The sequence below is a fragment of the Vanellus vanellus genome, assembly GCF_965231255.1.
Source record: "Vanellus vanellus genome assembly, chromosome: Z".
Taxonomy (NCBI): domain Eukaryota; kingdom Metazoa; phylum Chordata; class Aves; order Charadriiformes; family Charadriidae; genus Vanellus; species Vanellus vanellus.
In genome coordinates, this window is record NC_138908.1 from 67,219,094 (window position 1) to 67,236,109 (window position 17,016).

General features: G+C 37.6%; 1 protein-coding gene across 6 annotated transcripts in view; it reads left to right on the plus strand.

Moving 5' to 3' along the window:
• The window catches only part of PDE4D (phosphodiesterase 4D), a gene marked incomplete at its 5' end in the record, with an annotated part of 552,125 nt that overhangs the window by 365,590 nt on the left and 169,519 nt on the right, over nucleotides 1-17,016 (plus strand). The gene's annotated exons all lie outside the window — the stretch shown is intronic.

The window sequence follows — 17,016 nt, forward strand, 5'->3', positions numbered from 1 at the left end:
AATGCTTCATGCAGGATTATTGATAGCAAACATTTTCTCTGTGACTACTGTAAAAAAAAAATGGCTAGGTTAAATCGAGAATAAAAAGATGGTATCTATAATAGTTTCTAAAAGTTCAAAACTAGATCATCTAATTCAATTGATATTCTCTTAAGGCAATCTTCTTATGGATTTTTTTGCTTAAAGCTACTTATGTTTCTTTTACAAACATATCAATGTTTCAGAAGCAAAAATAAAAATATATTCATGTTAATATAGGATATGATTATTTTGATGATTAACTTATATAAATATAGCACATTGTTTAATTCTTCAGTCTAACAAAGTGAAAATAGTCTTAAAAGTTGTTAATAAAAATAAAAAGCAGGGAACTCTTATCTAAAGTCCAGAGATGTGAATGAATTTTGTCTCACCATAGAGAAAGTGTTATAGGTTTGTTTTGCAGGAGCTTTAAAGAATTAGCATGAGGTTGAAGATAATGTAATTAAAACTGAGCCGTAGTTGTATTATTGCATGTGAGCCATTTTTGTTGTTACTATTTAATTTAACTATAAGTTTTGATTGAGAAGAGGATTAAAAATCCTGAATATACATATTGCCATGTCACTGCCATGGCTCCATTCACACTGTAGGTTATATTTAGAAATCTACTACAAAATTTTACAGTACCCAGGCCCTATGTAATTTAATAACCTTGTTTTTGTCAACTGACAGTTCTGCTCACGTCACTCAACTATCTGATATCAAGGGGCTTTGGTTTCTAAAACTGAATACCTGATAGTACCGTCCAGGCTTTCCATGGTGAACATATTGTTTAGCAAACCATGATGTTCTACTTCATAATCTTTATTTAAATCATGAAGTTGGCCATGATTTTAAAATTTCTTTTGCTATATTTTGAGAAAAAAAAAAAAAAAAAAGTAGTGTTTCTTCTGTGGGATACTCAGAATCTATTGATTAAATGAAACGTTATATTTTAATTTACATATTTCATTTTTGGGAGATTCTGTCATACATTGATGGTCCCTCGTAGCCAATTAGCGATTTGAGTTTCTTTGCTGATCAACAAGTGCTGGGGTTTGCATCATTCAGAAGGTGGTGGAAGAGCTAGGCTAATGCAAGTTTTCCCAGAGCAAGAAAAAAAATATGCCTTGAGCCAATGCAGTTCTTTTAGGAAGAGCTGGAATGCAACGCAGTCGCTTAGAGCTCCCCCTCCTTTGCCCTTACCATCAAATTAACCGTAGCTTAAAGCCTCAGCAAGTTGTACTGACCCAAAACAGGAAAGCAGACCAAAAAAAAAGGTAGAGATTCACTTATGATTCACTGTACACCACAAGGGCACGTATTCACAGCATTAGATGTAGAGCCAAGGCCAGGAGTGGGTCCTTCATCGATAAGGAAGCTCAGGAGACCACCAAACCGTTTCACAATTTCAGTATATTTTTGCAGGCTGGAGGAGGGTTGTTTTGTTTTGTAGGGGGGTGCCCATCCTGCTCTCTCGCAGATGAACATTCTTCTAGTCCAATGCAAACAAAATATTTGTAAATCTTTATTATGTTTCCAGAACTCACAGAAAAGCTCACCTCTTTTCTTTTTTTCTTTCTTTCTTTTTTTTTTTCTCTTTCTTTTTAAAGCCTTGAGTCTCTCTAAACTGAAGCACACCTCATTTCCTGAAATGCAGACAGGAATCATGTTTCCTGCTGCATTTAGCTTTGCTCAGGAAAATACCACTAGTTGTGACTGTAAAAACTGAGTCCTAATAGTATCACAGTTATGCTTTAGAGCCTCTCAAGACCTCTGAAGAACAGACGGAGACAGAAGCCTTCTTCATGACCTCTAAATCCTATCATGCATGGATGAAGAAGAACTAAAGCACCTATCAAAATTTCCTGCGCATAACTGAGATGTATGAATAAGAACATGTTATATGACACTCAATCCTGCTAGATGGTGAACACTTACATCTCCCACTGACTTAATGACAGGTCTTAAGGACCAATTAGAAGATCCTCCAGACGCAGCAGTATCTGCCCTGATGGTCTGGCTGGTCTTTAAGTCATTTTTCACAATGAAGGATTTGTGAATAACTCAGAGTGAAAATCTGCTGAGTAAAACCTGTTTGTGGAGACAGTTTTGTAGAGATTGTAAGCTCCAAGGTAAAATGGGTGTTATGGAGAAATGATCCTGGCAATAGGATGCATTAAATTGAATAATCAAAGAATTAATAAGTTTGTTAAATGATTGCAGTGTCAGAACTACATCTTCATTTGGTTAGCTATGAAGAGACACTTCCTGAGACAGTAATCATGAAACTTACCTCTTCGTATGGAAAAGAAAGAAAGGTTCTTTGTTGTTTTATGTGAGCTTCTTTTGTTCCTTCCTCTGCTTTCTTTCTGTTTTTCTTCTTTGGCTGCCATCTGGCATATTTCCCTGGACTAGAGGAATGGTCATGTGGCTGAAGCTACTGCCAACACCACTTCTGCAGCCAGCGGCTCGTGGCATTCATACGTAAGGAGGCAGATTCCCTCCTGCCAGATAATCATACTCCAAGCCACTAAACTCTCGGGAGCTGGGCTGGAATGTAGATTCTCTCTCTCAAACTGCAATTTTCAGGAATCCGTTCTCTAAGGGGATTTCTTAATGATGTCAAAGCTTTCTTAGTGAGCAGAGTGTAATATTCTTACCTTTTTGTTATTATAAGCCTTATAATGAAATGGGAACAGAAACCGGATTAAAGCGTATTATTTTATTTATTAGGGATTAGAGTCCCACCACACTGGAATTACTTTGGTTCTTTTTGACTAGTCATTCCACATTGTCTAGGAAATAAAACATATGAATTCATAAGTGTGGACTTTTCTAGTGAACACGATGAGTCACACAGCTGATTTCATATTCAGCTCAGAAGTTCTGTAATTCAGACTATGCCATGTCACTGTTAAAATTATGTTTTGAGTCTCATTCAGACTTATGTTAGACAAATCTGCATGCTGAAATATCATCATTCCCAATTCACACATTTGGTTATGTTAATTTGAAATCTTTGGAAAAGTGGCAAAATAGCAAGGCATATTGCTAGTCAGGTATTGCTAGCAGTAGGAAAGCAGGTGCAAGTGAATCATGCTTGTCTCTTGGTGTTACTGCAGACTTACATCCTTGACAAAACTGTCCAGAGAGTCCCTGATCATGACTAAATATAAAGAGTCTCTACACCATTTCTTAAAACCTCAGAAACTCCACTCCCAGTCCATAGGTCCCCAACAGCAGGAAACGAACAAAAACAAACCCAAAAACTAGAAGACAAATAGCACATTCAAAAGTTCCAGCCTTTGCTTAAATTTCTCAGGCATAGTTGATCCTCGCACAGATAGGTTGAGTGAGCCTGTCACAGTGGGAGAGGTTGAGTCTGTCAGTGTTTCTTCTTGCTGCTTTGGACGAGCGTTACCTGAGTGCTTTCTCTGTGAGGTTCTTGCTACTGCCTTGGAAGTGATTTAGGTAGTGTAAAATAAACAGAAAATTGAAGTACTTCTTTAGGTATTTTATCAACAACTTTCAACTTTTTTCCAATTTATGCCGAAGTAAGTTCTAACAGCCTAAGCCAGAAGCTGTACAAATAACCATCAGGAAATGTTCTTTTATACACAGTATAAAGTAAATTATAATGACTAGTGTTGCTACAGTTTACAATAAATAAATGTCTGGGCTTTGCTGTTTGTGGCTGAAACAATCCCCACACAAAGCTGGCCTTCCAGATTAGGCTGGGAGCAGACATTAGCATCCCTTGGGATGCAGAAAAAGATTACACTAACTATAAACACCAGGAAATACTCAGTTTGATTTACAAATTTTAGTTGTCCATGGATATTATGTTAATGTCAGGACTATCTGACTTGCAATTCCCTGATGTATAACAAATTCTAGGAGCACTATAAATAGACCTATCATTCAATCTGATACTGAATACATCAGGAACAAGCTGACGCTAGTTCAGCATGTACCATGTCAAAATGTTGTAATTAATTTCTAGATACTGCATTAAACAAGAAGAAGAGCGGTACAGGGGTAACCTACCAATGTTTTTTTATACCACTGTAGAATATGCTTTGTGTCCATTGTGGATCTGAATAGATTTTTATTTTTTTTTTATTGCAAAGAAAAATGAAAAACTGGAATTTCTTATTGGAACTAGTAAATACAATTTATTTCTGAGCCCCAGAAACCACTAATATCTACAAGTCATTTCATGTTTCAGTCGTCTATGAAAGCCATATGTGAGGGTTAATTGAAAACTTCTGCTGTATACTAAAATGTAATTTATAGCCCTAATGCGCCTTTCTTCGTGAGGCAAGAAAGAAAAGAGGAAATGAAGAGGATAAAAAAAAAAAAAAAGGAGAGAGACTCCTGCCCACCTAAGAGGGTCTGACACGTACACGATTCTGGTGTCTTTAGCTATAGGGGCATTGTTATATTTCATCACAGGCGTGGTTCATGCCAGCTAATCCAGCTCCTGGTCTGTGGCAACAGCCAGCAGCAAACATTTGAGAGAGAGAACAGGAAGAAACTTGGTGGTTACAGTATAATCTTCCTTGAGGGAGAATCTCCTCAACATTTTCAGTAGTTTCTATGCATGAGTACTCCAGAACTCTCCTTGGTGTGTGTATTGCTTACTCTAACAAGTCTGGGTATTTTATTTATTTACATCAAATGTTGATAATTTTTTAGTTAAAAAGTCGCTGAATCTTTGGTTTCAGCAGTATCTTTTGACAGTCACTTCCATAGATGAACTCTGCAATGTGCAGGAGTTTCTTCGTTGTCTTTTGCCTTGGAATGTTCTAAGTAGGATTGTTACTTCATGTTGCTAAAGGGTTATTTTTTGTTTTATATATTTGTATACCACTCTTGCTCATCAGCTTTCTAACTGATCTATATTTTCAGTGACTCTTTTCACATGAAAAAATTTTGTATCCATATCATTCATGTTGCAGGTCTCTTAACCCCTCCTCTTATTGCAATGCTCCTTCTAATGCAGAGTGACTAGAAGTAAACCCAGAGCTTCTGATGAGGATACACGGTCTGGATGAATTATAATATTCCTATTGTCATAGAAATAAAATTTTTATAACATTTCCATTATAACATTTCCATTATTACCCTCTATCTCATTTCTGATGTAGTTGAACATATTTGCTGGTTAACTAATTTTGAATCATGAGCAATAAACTCCCATTCTGTTAAATATCTGGTAATGTCTGTACTGGCCAGACTAAATATTCCGAGTTTTTAACCCTGTTGGAATAGTCTCTCTTCCACTACTATGTACTTTTTTCTCTTGTTCCATGTCAGCCCGTTCCCCTTCCTCTGAGAGAAGTTTACAAGGACACAGTATTGAGTGAAGGCAACAGGGATCATTGCAGGAGGTAGAATTTCAGTCTCAATGGAAATTTTGCAGTTCTAGAAGAAAAAAAAAATCCCTCATGATGAATAGCCAGCGTTACACAATTTTCCATGGGAAGAACATTTCTTTTTTTTAAGGTAATTAAACATAAAATGCGATTTAGATCTATTCTTCAGGATTTTTGGCTTGTTAGGAGGCTTGAAAGTCCTTCAGGCAAGCTTCCAGAATCCGGGCAACCTCAGAAATCAGGTGTCTCGGCAGTAGGAGGAGACAGATGCTTCCCATCAACATACTCATACAGCTGGTCGTTATATACATGTATATTATATATATGGTATGAGCACACACAAGTATGCGTGTGTGTGTATATATCCTACATTAAAGTGAGCAAACGAGCAGAAGTTTGCCAGGAAGAAGCTGAATACACAGTACTTACTTTACTGTTTGTCCACATGGACTCGGCTTTCCTTTATTTATTTTACCCTTGCAACATTTCCAGTGAATACTCAGCTCTTCAGTGGCTTAGCTTTCGCAGGCTTTGGTACAAATTTCTGTTGAAGTTGTAAAAGCAAAATGACACAGCAGAACAAACAACAGCAAAGCCTAAGAATATCTATTGTCTTTCCCAAGCAGGATCAGATAAACTCCTGTTAACACTAACTGAAGTATTTAGCTAGCGAAGAAGACTAAAATGGACGAAAGTAAAACTACTTAAATGGGATGTAATTGCCTCCAGGTGGGGAATGGGGGGCCTCATATTTTCTTGGTTATAACAGATGTAGGTGAAGCAAAAAGTCAGACATGAAAAAAAAAGAAAAAGACAAAATAACTCCAGCTCAGGCTACATCTGTATTACTCTGATATGCTCTATGAGTTACCCTGTGAATCCAACTTCATCTGCAGTTGGGGAAGCGAGCCGTGTTGGGTATTTCAGTGTCCTCATGAGGCACTGCGTCTGGAGGCACCTTTTCCTGCCCCAAGCTCTTTCCAGACGTGACAGTGCACCTGCAGCCCTTGTTACGAGCTGCTACACAAGTACAAGCACCAAACAAAAGCACTTGGGCAGGATGACGCTCTTCGGTGACTTTCTTTCCACTTGCTTTGTCAGGAATTATATTTGGCCCACGCCACATGTGCTGTGAGAAACCTCCCACCCGCAGAGAAAACACAGGCAGTTCATGCTCCAAGGGAAAGTTTGCCAGTTTCTTAAAACGTGAATTCTCTGCTTCTGTATATGACCATTTTGGGTGCGCAGAGCACAAGGAGGATGGCTGGATGGCTGAAGCTTTCATCCCTTCCAAAGGGGAACGTGTGCCTAGGAAACAGTACATCAGGGTTCGTTGGTTGTTTTGTTTTGTGGGTTTGGGTTTTTTTCAGATGAGAAACACTCTAGTCTCATCTGTTCAATTTAAAGTTCTCTCTTCTGCCTGATAAAGTGAAAAGAGGCAATACATGGAATTCATGATTCCCAATTAAAATATTGCAGATGGAGCAGGATCTGCTGCTCCGACAGCTCTCGTGTACGGCAGAAGCGTCATGTAGCAATATGCAAATGAAGCAGTTTTTTACCTTAATTCATATGACACTAATAGGTGCGGCTATTTTCTTATGTTTGCTTGGTTTTCCTAAGTGTGTGAAACATGTTTCAGCTTCTAGGTTACCATCCAATTACATAATTTTTCCTTGCTTTTTGCTCCTCTTACTTGTAAAATAAAAAGAAAATGGAAAAGAATACAGTCATGCAAACTTTAAATGGGGAAAGCAGAGAAGTCAGCTGTTTTGAGCAACAGAGTTCATCTGTTTTATATCATGCTTTGGAAGCCAAGCCAAATGTTTCAACATCGGTTGTGTTCTGCTGAACCAGGGACTGAACAGTCAGAAAATTGATAATTTGAAGACCGGGGTACATCTGTAAGAGAGTAGAGGTAAATCCACCGAGTTAGGCTTTTGCTGGTGTTGGAGGAGAAAATTAAGTAAGTTTCTTCTAAACATTGTCTGAGGAAAACACTCCCGTGAATTTGCTGTGAGATATCTTGAAGGAATGGGCTCCTGAATAGAGGAGTCATTGGCACCTGAGTATCAGGAAGAAGTTTACATTATACTAGCATGTGTGTTTAATCTTGTCAGCCTTCTGAAACAAAGTACCAATTTTTGCAGGTATTTTTCATGTAGTTTCTTAACATTAATCCCAGCATCCAGATGGTTCCCTTAGTAAGGGAATTATGCAGTCTTAATGAGTATATAAGTTGCAAACTGTGTTTGTTCCATGTTTCTTCTTGGCCACAGTCTCTGTTTAAGCTCTCTCCCACATGACACGGCACAGTGTATCTTGGAACGTGGCATATTTTGAAGCTTATCCGCATTTGGCATAAAAATACATGTAGTTCTGTTTTCTGATAAACTCTGCTCGGGATCATAGAAAACATAAAGAATTCTAGCCAGAGTGGTTTTACAGTGCAAATACAAGCACATTTTAATGCCAAAATAATACTTATTGTTTATAGATAAGAATATTAATGATATATCACAGATGGTATACTAATTTATACTTGGGGCCAATAGCAAAATACAGTGTGATCTCATTAAAAATCTGTTTCAAGATACAGACACTATTTCATCCTCACATGCAGAGAACAGACACCTCTGTGATCCACCAAGGGCTTAAGTTTTGCGGTCACAGTTCTTCCTGCTTGGCTCTCCCTGCTAGGACATCATAAAAAGCTATAAAATTTTAATTACGCTGTGCATACGTTTCAGTCTGGACTCCTAAATAGACCAAATATTAGCCTGCAAATCCATATAAAATTTAAATAGAAATATGTAGTAATCCAGATAGTGTCTGTTAAAACACATAATCATACCATGAGATGATTGTCTTATCCACGCTGAATGTCAAAAACTCTATGTTTCTGTTAAATTTTTATGTGAAAGATCTTTTTGAGGTAGCTTGGTGCTATCAGAAAGTGCTAGCTGGGCTGGTTTTAGTGAGCGCCCCAATCTCTCCTTGTTTGTGTCTACACAGTGAATAAAAGAGCCCGGGAATTCTTCCAGCTGGTTAGCTGGGACTAGCTGGACACGGCCGGCGTCCATAACACCAACCTCTCCTGCTCCCCAGAGCAGAACGTGAGGGGAGAAAATACTCATCCGGAGAGGTCCTTGGTCCAGGGCTTGGGTCATCCATGGTAGCCTCCGAACCACGAAGGGTTTTGCTCCCTTTCTGCTCCATTAAAATAAGCTGATCACAGTTTTCCACTGGACTATATTATATTCTGCTTGATTGTATTACACTATGGTCAACTCCAACTGTTTTTAATTATGCCTTGGAGGATCACAAGACTTTGCTTAAAGAGTTGTTTGGGTTGTTTTGTCCTCAAGTGGCTAAATCTAAAAAAGTTTCCCAAAACCAGAAAAGCCAGGAGCTTTCTTAAGGTGCAGCTTGATTTTCATCTAATAGCCGGATTCTAGGAGCTTTAAGGAAAATAGCTTCGTCAGTGAGACTGGAAACAACATTTCAGAGATTGGCGGGCAGGGTAATGGGATTTTGACGGTCACACCCTGGAAACTCTATTTATCTGAAATTCTACTTTTCACAGCACAGAGGGTGGAAGTGTGACCCAGACTGCCCGGGCTGCTATTAACGTGCAAAGCTCACCAGCCTTTTCTTCCCTGATATTCTTTCAAGATGGAGATTTCCCAGCTGTATAACGGGACTGTTTTAAGATGTAAAGAAAGCAGCAGACAATCCTGGAAAAGCTGTGCTCTCTCCACTGAGAGAGAGATTTGCTAAATTTGCACTCTCTTCACCCTTTCAAAGGAACAGTTGATCTTTGACCAAGAAGATATTTCATAATTTGGACCATTCATTTTGAATTAATTTGTCATTTTGATTATATTTTATAACAGCTAATGTAAGTTTAAATGAAGGAGGATAAAAAGCAGTCAGAGAACGTCAGTGAAAATTATTTATTACAGTGCAGAACTGTCTGATGGAGCTGCAGTTTGCCAGCTTCTTAACTTTGATAAAGAGAAATAAATGGATGTTATTAGCAATTTGTTGTAAATGCTATTTCATATGACACTTCTAAATGGTTTAGATTACATTTCTTTTTTGGTACAATATATTTTTTTGATCCTGGAACATTTAATTCACCGTTAAATGTCATACAGTCTGTTACTATAAAAGGATAAAACTGCTTCCAAGTACACAGTGCCTCAGTAAGACATGAGCTTGTTCATGCCAGCTCCTCGGGTTTGCAGACAAAGTCACTTCCCTCAAAATAGCTGCTTTAGGAGTTATGGTAATAATGTAAAGCAATGTAAAGCAGTTTTGTGGTACCAATGTAAAGCATTCTTAGGCATCCGCATTTGAAGTCCTACAGCTCTTCTTCTAACTTCGGTGCAGCATCATCATTTTTGCATTTGTACTGGATGGGTTAGGAAAGTGAAGTATGAGTATACTGTTAGAAAGACATTTTGGCTCTACATACTTAAGGAAAAGGTTTTTTTTTTCTGCAATATATTTTACATCTGTAGCTTAGAAACATTTTTATATTCAATATTTTTATGTATAACCTAAATAATTGATTTTTCATTGTAGTTGTTATCTATTCCTATTCCTTAATTGAAGTCATTGCAGAATTTCTGCCATGTTTTTGGAATTTATTTCTAGCTAACAAATTGCCTGCTTTGGTTACCTTCTTTCTGTTTGTTGTGTCACTAAGTATACGTAATAGCACTACGATTTGGTTTATTGTTAGTAGAGTAACAGTTTGTTCATAAAACGTTTATGGAAAAATCTTGTCTTTTCATACTCAACAGGAAGAGAAATAAAGTGTTGTCTTTATTTTGTGCATTTCTAATAATCTAGTAATTTGCTTAGACTTTGTCAACATCTCTTTAAGTTAAAATTCAAAACAGTATGATACTATTTTTCATCTACAAATGTTGGGGGTTGCACAGTAGCATCTTAATACCTGTGGACTTGAGAGCTGCAAATGAAGATACGTGTAACCACAGCCAATTCAGAGCAGTCACAGAATTAACTTTTACAGCTTTAATACCAGCTTTGATTTAGCTACATGACAGAAAAACATGGGGTAAAGAGTGGAAAGGAAAAGAAAGAACAGTTAGAGGGAGAAAAGCATGCAGATGAAAGAGGTGGCGTATTAACAGTGACGTATGACCACTGTCTGAGCAATCATTAGCAAAAAGCTGTGTCATGCTGCTGCAGCTCAGTTCTTTTATTTCTATCTTTTGCAGGGCTGAAATTGTTTCCCAGCTTCCTAGAGCCTTTTGATCTGTAATATCTGTCTTTAGCAAAACAGGATTTGCAGGTCCTTAGGAACAGCAGTTCCTGGAGGAGGCAGTCTGCCCCACTGAGTTACCTTCATGGATATACCTTACTGAGTTCAAGAAATCAAGATATACACTCTCCGTCTCTGAATATAAATTAAGCTGTTAGAATTACTTATGTAATAAATAACCAATAATTTGTGTAAGACCAGGAATAGGTAAGGGCCATCCCAAGTTGCCAGTAACAAGCAGCATCTTGATTAGAGTCATTTAACAGCTTCATTACAGTTTCCAAGGCAAAATTTTATGGAAAATCCCTAGCTGTTTTGTAGACAAATATGGCAGGTCACTGGTGTTGCCATGCAGAAAGTTCCTCTTCTGGGCTTCAGACCGTATTCTTAAAATTTTTACATTGTTGTTTATCAGCTCTGTATCTCTCACAGCCACTGGAAATGCAGAAGCATTTATTTCATTTATTTTTTCAAAGCAACACTACCACAGTGAATTTAGTATCAAGACAAAAGATTTTGTTTGCAGTTCTTGTTGGCAGATTTTCAGAATGTATGATCCATGTTAATGTGGTCATCAATTAATTTTAATCAAAAATATAGCAAAAACTTAAAGGCTTCTTAAGGAAGACCTTTTTAATGAAAGAAATAGCATATAAGAAATGCTATTGGAAACTTAATTTATAAACTTAGCTGCCTTACTCTCCAGGTCACCAAAGTGGCCTGCAAATGCTGACATTTCCTAGAATATCAATTTATAGGACCAAAACAGCATTCCTGCTCGATGTGTGCCCTTAGGTCTGTACACTTTAAAGCAGCAGCCACTTTAAACCAGTGCTACTTGAGCTCCTCCCCCTTTGAACCACTGCAAAGTGATCTGGTCAACACTGTAAAATTTAGGTTCTGTACAATATGACCTTGAAATCATAGAATCATAGAATCATAGAATCAGTGAGGTTGGAAGGGACCTTTAAGATCATCAAGTCCAACCATTAACCTACCCTGATAAAAACACCACCACTCCTAAACCATGTCCCTAAGCACCTCATCTACCCTTTTCTTAAACACCTCCAGGGATGGTGAATCCACCACCTCTCTGGGCAGCTTATTCCAATGTTTAATAACCCTTTCAGTGAAAAAATGCTTCCTAACATCTAATCTAAACCTGCCCTGACATAACTTGAACCCATTTCCTCTTGTCCTATCGCTTGTCGCCAGGGAGAAGAGGTCAGCTCCCATCTCTCTAAAACCTCCTTTCAGGTAGTTGTAGAGGGTGATAAGGTCTCCCCTCAGCCTCCTCTTCTCCAGGCTAAACAACCCCAGATCCCTCAGTCGTTCCTCATAAGGTTTGTCCTCCAGACCCTTCACCAGCTTTGTAGCCCTTCTCTGGACACGCTCCAACACCTCAATGTCCTTCTTGTAGTGAGGGGCCCAAAACTGAACACAGTACTCGAGGTGAGGCCTCACCAGTGCCGAGTACAGGGGGATGATTACTTCCCTAGTCCGGCTCACCACACTATTCCTGATGCAGGCCAGGATGGTGTTGGCCTTCTTGGCTGCCTGGGCACACTGCTGGCTCATGCTCAGCCGGCTGTCCACCAACACCCCCAGGTCCTTTTCTGCCAGGCAGCTTTCGAGCCACTCCGCCCCCAGTCTGTAGCGCTGCATGGGGTTGTTGTGACCCAAGTGCAGGACCCGACACTTGGCCTTGTTGAACCTCAAATGTTCCTGAAAATGAAAAAAAAAAAAAAAAACCTGAAATGTTGCATTTAATCTTCAATCCTTCTGAGATGGCAGGCAAAGGTAGTTTTTGCTGGTGAGGAAGTAAAGAGTTTTTGTTGTTACTGCTTTCCATTTTTAGTTCAAATACAAAACTTGTAATTAATTTTTCCTCTCAAAAAAAAGAAAATTCTGGTGGCCTAGTTAAGCTAGACAGTGCAGTGCAACTGTAGGACACTGTTCTATGTTGAATATTCCTGATCCTACTGTACAGAAGCCAAATATACTGTAAAAACAACAATACATTTTACTTGTAATTTGGTATGCACTGAAGTTCATGAGCAGTCTTCTGCAGCACACTGCTGTTACTGTCCAGTGTGTTAGACAGACCAAAGTACAGGGAACAAATTTCAGGAATTGCCTCTTTGATATCTATTTGACTTGATTTAACCTTGAGACTTGCATGTTTTGTGAGAAAGTAGTAAAAGAATATGAAATAGTGCTCAGAAAAAAAACGTTGCTGAGGTAGTTCGGCTTCTTGCTAATTACAAGGAAAAATGCTTTCCCAGATACATGTGTTAACTGAACTGAACTGAACCTATCTTGCTGAAATAACTGTCAGGGAAGTGACATACCATAATAAATAATTCAGATTGATTGAAACCAAGGAAAGTACCTGGTCTGCTAGACGTTCTGAAAGTCTCATTTAGCGTGAAATTCAATTGGATAACATGGGAGTATGGATATCTTCATATTTCTAACTTTTATATGTTGGGAGAGAAAAGTGACAGCGGAGCAAAGATATGCCCCTGAGATGTGAAATGGGTAGTTGTTCATCCAAATACAAACCTGGTTAATTAAGCTGCAAATGCTTGGGCTCATTCTTCATTATTTATTTTATTTTTCATTGGTAATAGTTATCATATTTTTAAATAAAAACATAGGGCAATATTTCTTAGGTAACGTTTCTATCTCACTGTTCCTGAAAACTGACTCTTTTCAAAGTATCATAATATATTATTGTTGGTGCTTTTTTCTCTACCTGTGTAAATAACGACTCAGTTTACTGTTTTTTTTTCTGTGCTTTATTTTTTTGTATAACATAGAGATGGTGTTTGCTGAAGTTATTATGTAAAATGAGGCAGGAAAGTGCTATTAGCGATCATCAACTTCAATTTATAAATCAATTGCAACAGAGTAAAAATCAGTGTGTCTATCTAAAATCTGTCATTTAAACTAAATTTATTGAGCAGTTAAATATCACTTTGTGTACTTAATAGGCATGTCTGCTGTAGCAGATCTTAGTTCTTCAGGAATAATGGCCCATCAGCTGAGCCTGAAAGAGATCCCAGGCTGGTTTCAGATGTGGATAAGAAAATAAACAATAGAGACAGAAGGGAGATCTGAAGTCTAAAATGAAGAAAAGCAGGTAAAGAACTATTGGAGCATGTTCTGTAAGGTCTTATTTTAAACACACACACACCCACCCACCTTTTTTTTGGTAGTAGTAGTATTTGTTTATAATTGTTATATTTTCTACTTTAGGGAAAACAGGTTTTGAGCATTATACCTACCAAGGGAAGAGCAACATATTTTGTTGCTCTAGTGTAGCTGGTCCATCTTATCAAAAGGGCTTCTGTTAAAAAAGCTGAAGTGGGATAACTTTGAATGTGGTGTTCTCATGCATATTCAGATTTAAACCACGGATTCATGTCTACACCACAGATTAGGATTACTGAAGTTTTATCAGTGCCATACATCTGTGGATAAATCCCTGCAGGAGAGAAAGACTTACATTATTAATTTTGTTTTAAATACTACGTATTACAAGAGATAAGAGATCAAATAAGTTTCATATTCAAACTAAAACCAGACAAAACTCAGGATATGTAAAGGATGAAAGGATGACTGTATTGTAGGAGAGGCTTTAAGGTTGTTTAGAGAAGTGATTTAGCTACTCTGATGTTCAATGGCTTTTTTTCATTAAGATTTTGGTTCCTGATAAGAGTTGAAGAGAACTTTGTGTCAGGGAAATAACATGTTTTTCTAAAGCTCCCATGCATTTTTTCTTATTCATTTCTCTAATGCTCTGTTAACCCCTTCTCCATCTTCATATACTGAGCTATATGAACTATACTCCTCCTATAGGAGGCCTATTTTAAATGGCATTCTCAGAAAACAAAACAAAACAAAAAAAAAACAGAAGGATTTGACCAAGCTATACAGGCAAAATTCTTAGGCCCACAAGCTGAGTTTTAATGTTTTCTTATATTAAGAAGGCCAATGCATCTCCAAAGCCACCACAATCAATATCTTTCACAACAGAAATACCATCTACATCTGCTCCTCATCAGTGTAATATACTTTATCCCATGTGCTATATGTTGCCATAGAAACCGTGTGAGTGAAAACACACAAGTTCTGCAATCTGGAATCATATTTCTGAAGCAATGGAGGAAGGTCAGAAACAACAGCAGCCATATCGTATCCCGTCCCTCAGTGTGACACATAAAGGACACCTAGCAGTATCTTCAAAAGGCAAGCCTAGAAATTAAAAGCTGTCATTTTACTGCACACGAAATTTAATAGAATCCACAAGAGACATTGGTTTTTCCCCATACTCCCGCTAGCCACCTTCTTTTATATAGACACTGTTTCTCTCTTTTTGCTCTCTATGGATATGCTATTTGTTTCCTTTCCAGCATCACTTTCCTCTTCACGGATACTGTTGTTCGGTTTTGTTGTTGGTTTAATTAATGGTCTAATTAATGAACAGAATTATATTAAACTAAGAAGACATTTGATTCTAATTCATATTAGTCTTTTGTTTACTGCTTTGTAGATCTAGATGAAAGGATTGTTTATGCAAATTTTGTTCCCTTTTTCTAGTACTGTCAACTCACTCAAAATTAACACATTTAAACTCGGCGGGATTTGGTACTACAGATTTCATTTTCACTATCTAAATTTTTGAAAACTTGCGTTCAGATCCTAGGAGAATAGTCTCTTTCCCTGTTTTATTTCAGAAAACAAAACAATCCCTCTGACATATTTGTTCTTTTAGAATTTAAGAGCAGACATTTTTTCGGTACAAACAGCTGCCGGCCCACATTTTGGAAATACATCGGTCATCCCTAACAAGGTTGTGAATGAGTAGACCTGAAGGTACTCTGCGCATTCCTGAGAGCTCGGCTTCCTCCCTGAGACCTCTGAGCCTCCAGTGGTGCGCAGCCGGGCACACGTCTGGGTCAGGCGAGGCAGCCACTGACGTTACTGCTTCGTTCACTGGGACTGTGCGAGCAGGGGGTCATGTATTAAAAGAAATATGCATATCCTCAGACAAGAGGACATGAGTCCTATATGAACTGCAAAGCTGAGGACTGCAATCGTAATTTTAGTAGCTGTGGCTTTTAAATGCATTTCTAATTTGCTTGAGTTCAATAAAGTTTTTCTGTTTTTAGGTTGTTCTCTTTCTCTAGATAGTTGAAAGTTTATTAAAGATTAGAAATATTCTTGAGTCTTTATTTTCCTTCGGTGCCTTTCTGAGAAAGAATATTGGCAGAATTAGTGATTGTTATTATCTCCTCCTGTGTAAGCCTTTTCAGAAGAGATATTTCTGCCCAGAGCTTTCTCTAAAATTTTTTGAACCATCAGGCCACAGGTCATAAAGCAAGTAATCAGTAGTGGGCTTGAGTGGGGAAACTGTTATGCTAGAAGGAAAAACCGTGCAGATGCAAACCATGTGTTATGGGAACATCCGATACACTGTTTAGAGGACTTTCTTTGAACAAGAAAGATTGGGGTATCTATTCAATGGGATAAACATTGAAGAAGTCACCGTTTTTCAACTGCAGTCAGCACAATATGAGAGAACTCTTTAGGCAAAATGTCCTGGTAGTTCATCCTTATCTTTGCAAGAATGGCATCCTAACTGAGAAATGCTTTATATGTCAAGACCATATTTTCAGTTGTAAAAGGCAAAAGTGAATCACTTATTTGTGTTCTTGTCCAAAATAACAGAACACGGTGGAGAGAAACAAAAAAGAAAAAAAAAAATCTCAGCCAGTTTTTCTCTTCTTAAATGTCACCTTATCTGTGTGTTGATCAGCTGGACAAGACTTTGCAGGACTGAGTTTATTTACATATATAGAAGTTGCTTAAACAGCAAAAAAAAATTTCAGCATTCTATAACTTCATATTCCAGAGACAGAAATGTGCCTCTTGCTGTGTTTTGTAAAACTGCCAGTGTATTTTGAATGCTAGCTCAAGTTAGATAGTAGTTATGAAATATGTGCCTGTGAGCATGGAACATTTTAAGAGATATTATTACGGTCAACTTTTAATGTCAGTACTAGTCTTTAAAAATGTTTGCAATATCAAATATAACAGTTTTCTGAATTGTTAAAATTGTGCATAAATAGAAAATAAAAAAATTACTATTGAAATATTTCTAGATCTAAATGTTTCTGAAATTTTCTGTAAATTAATCAATTAGTTTCATGTAAACTTCCACATATTCTTAGAGAAGTTGGTTTTTTTTGTAGTAGTAGTACTACTTTTATAAGTAATTTAACATGGGAACTAAAAGAAAGTAAGAATTCA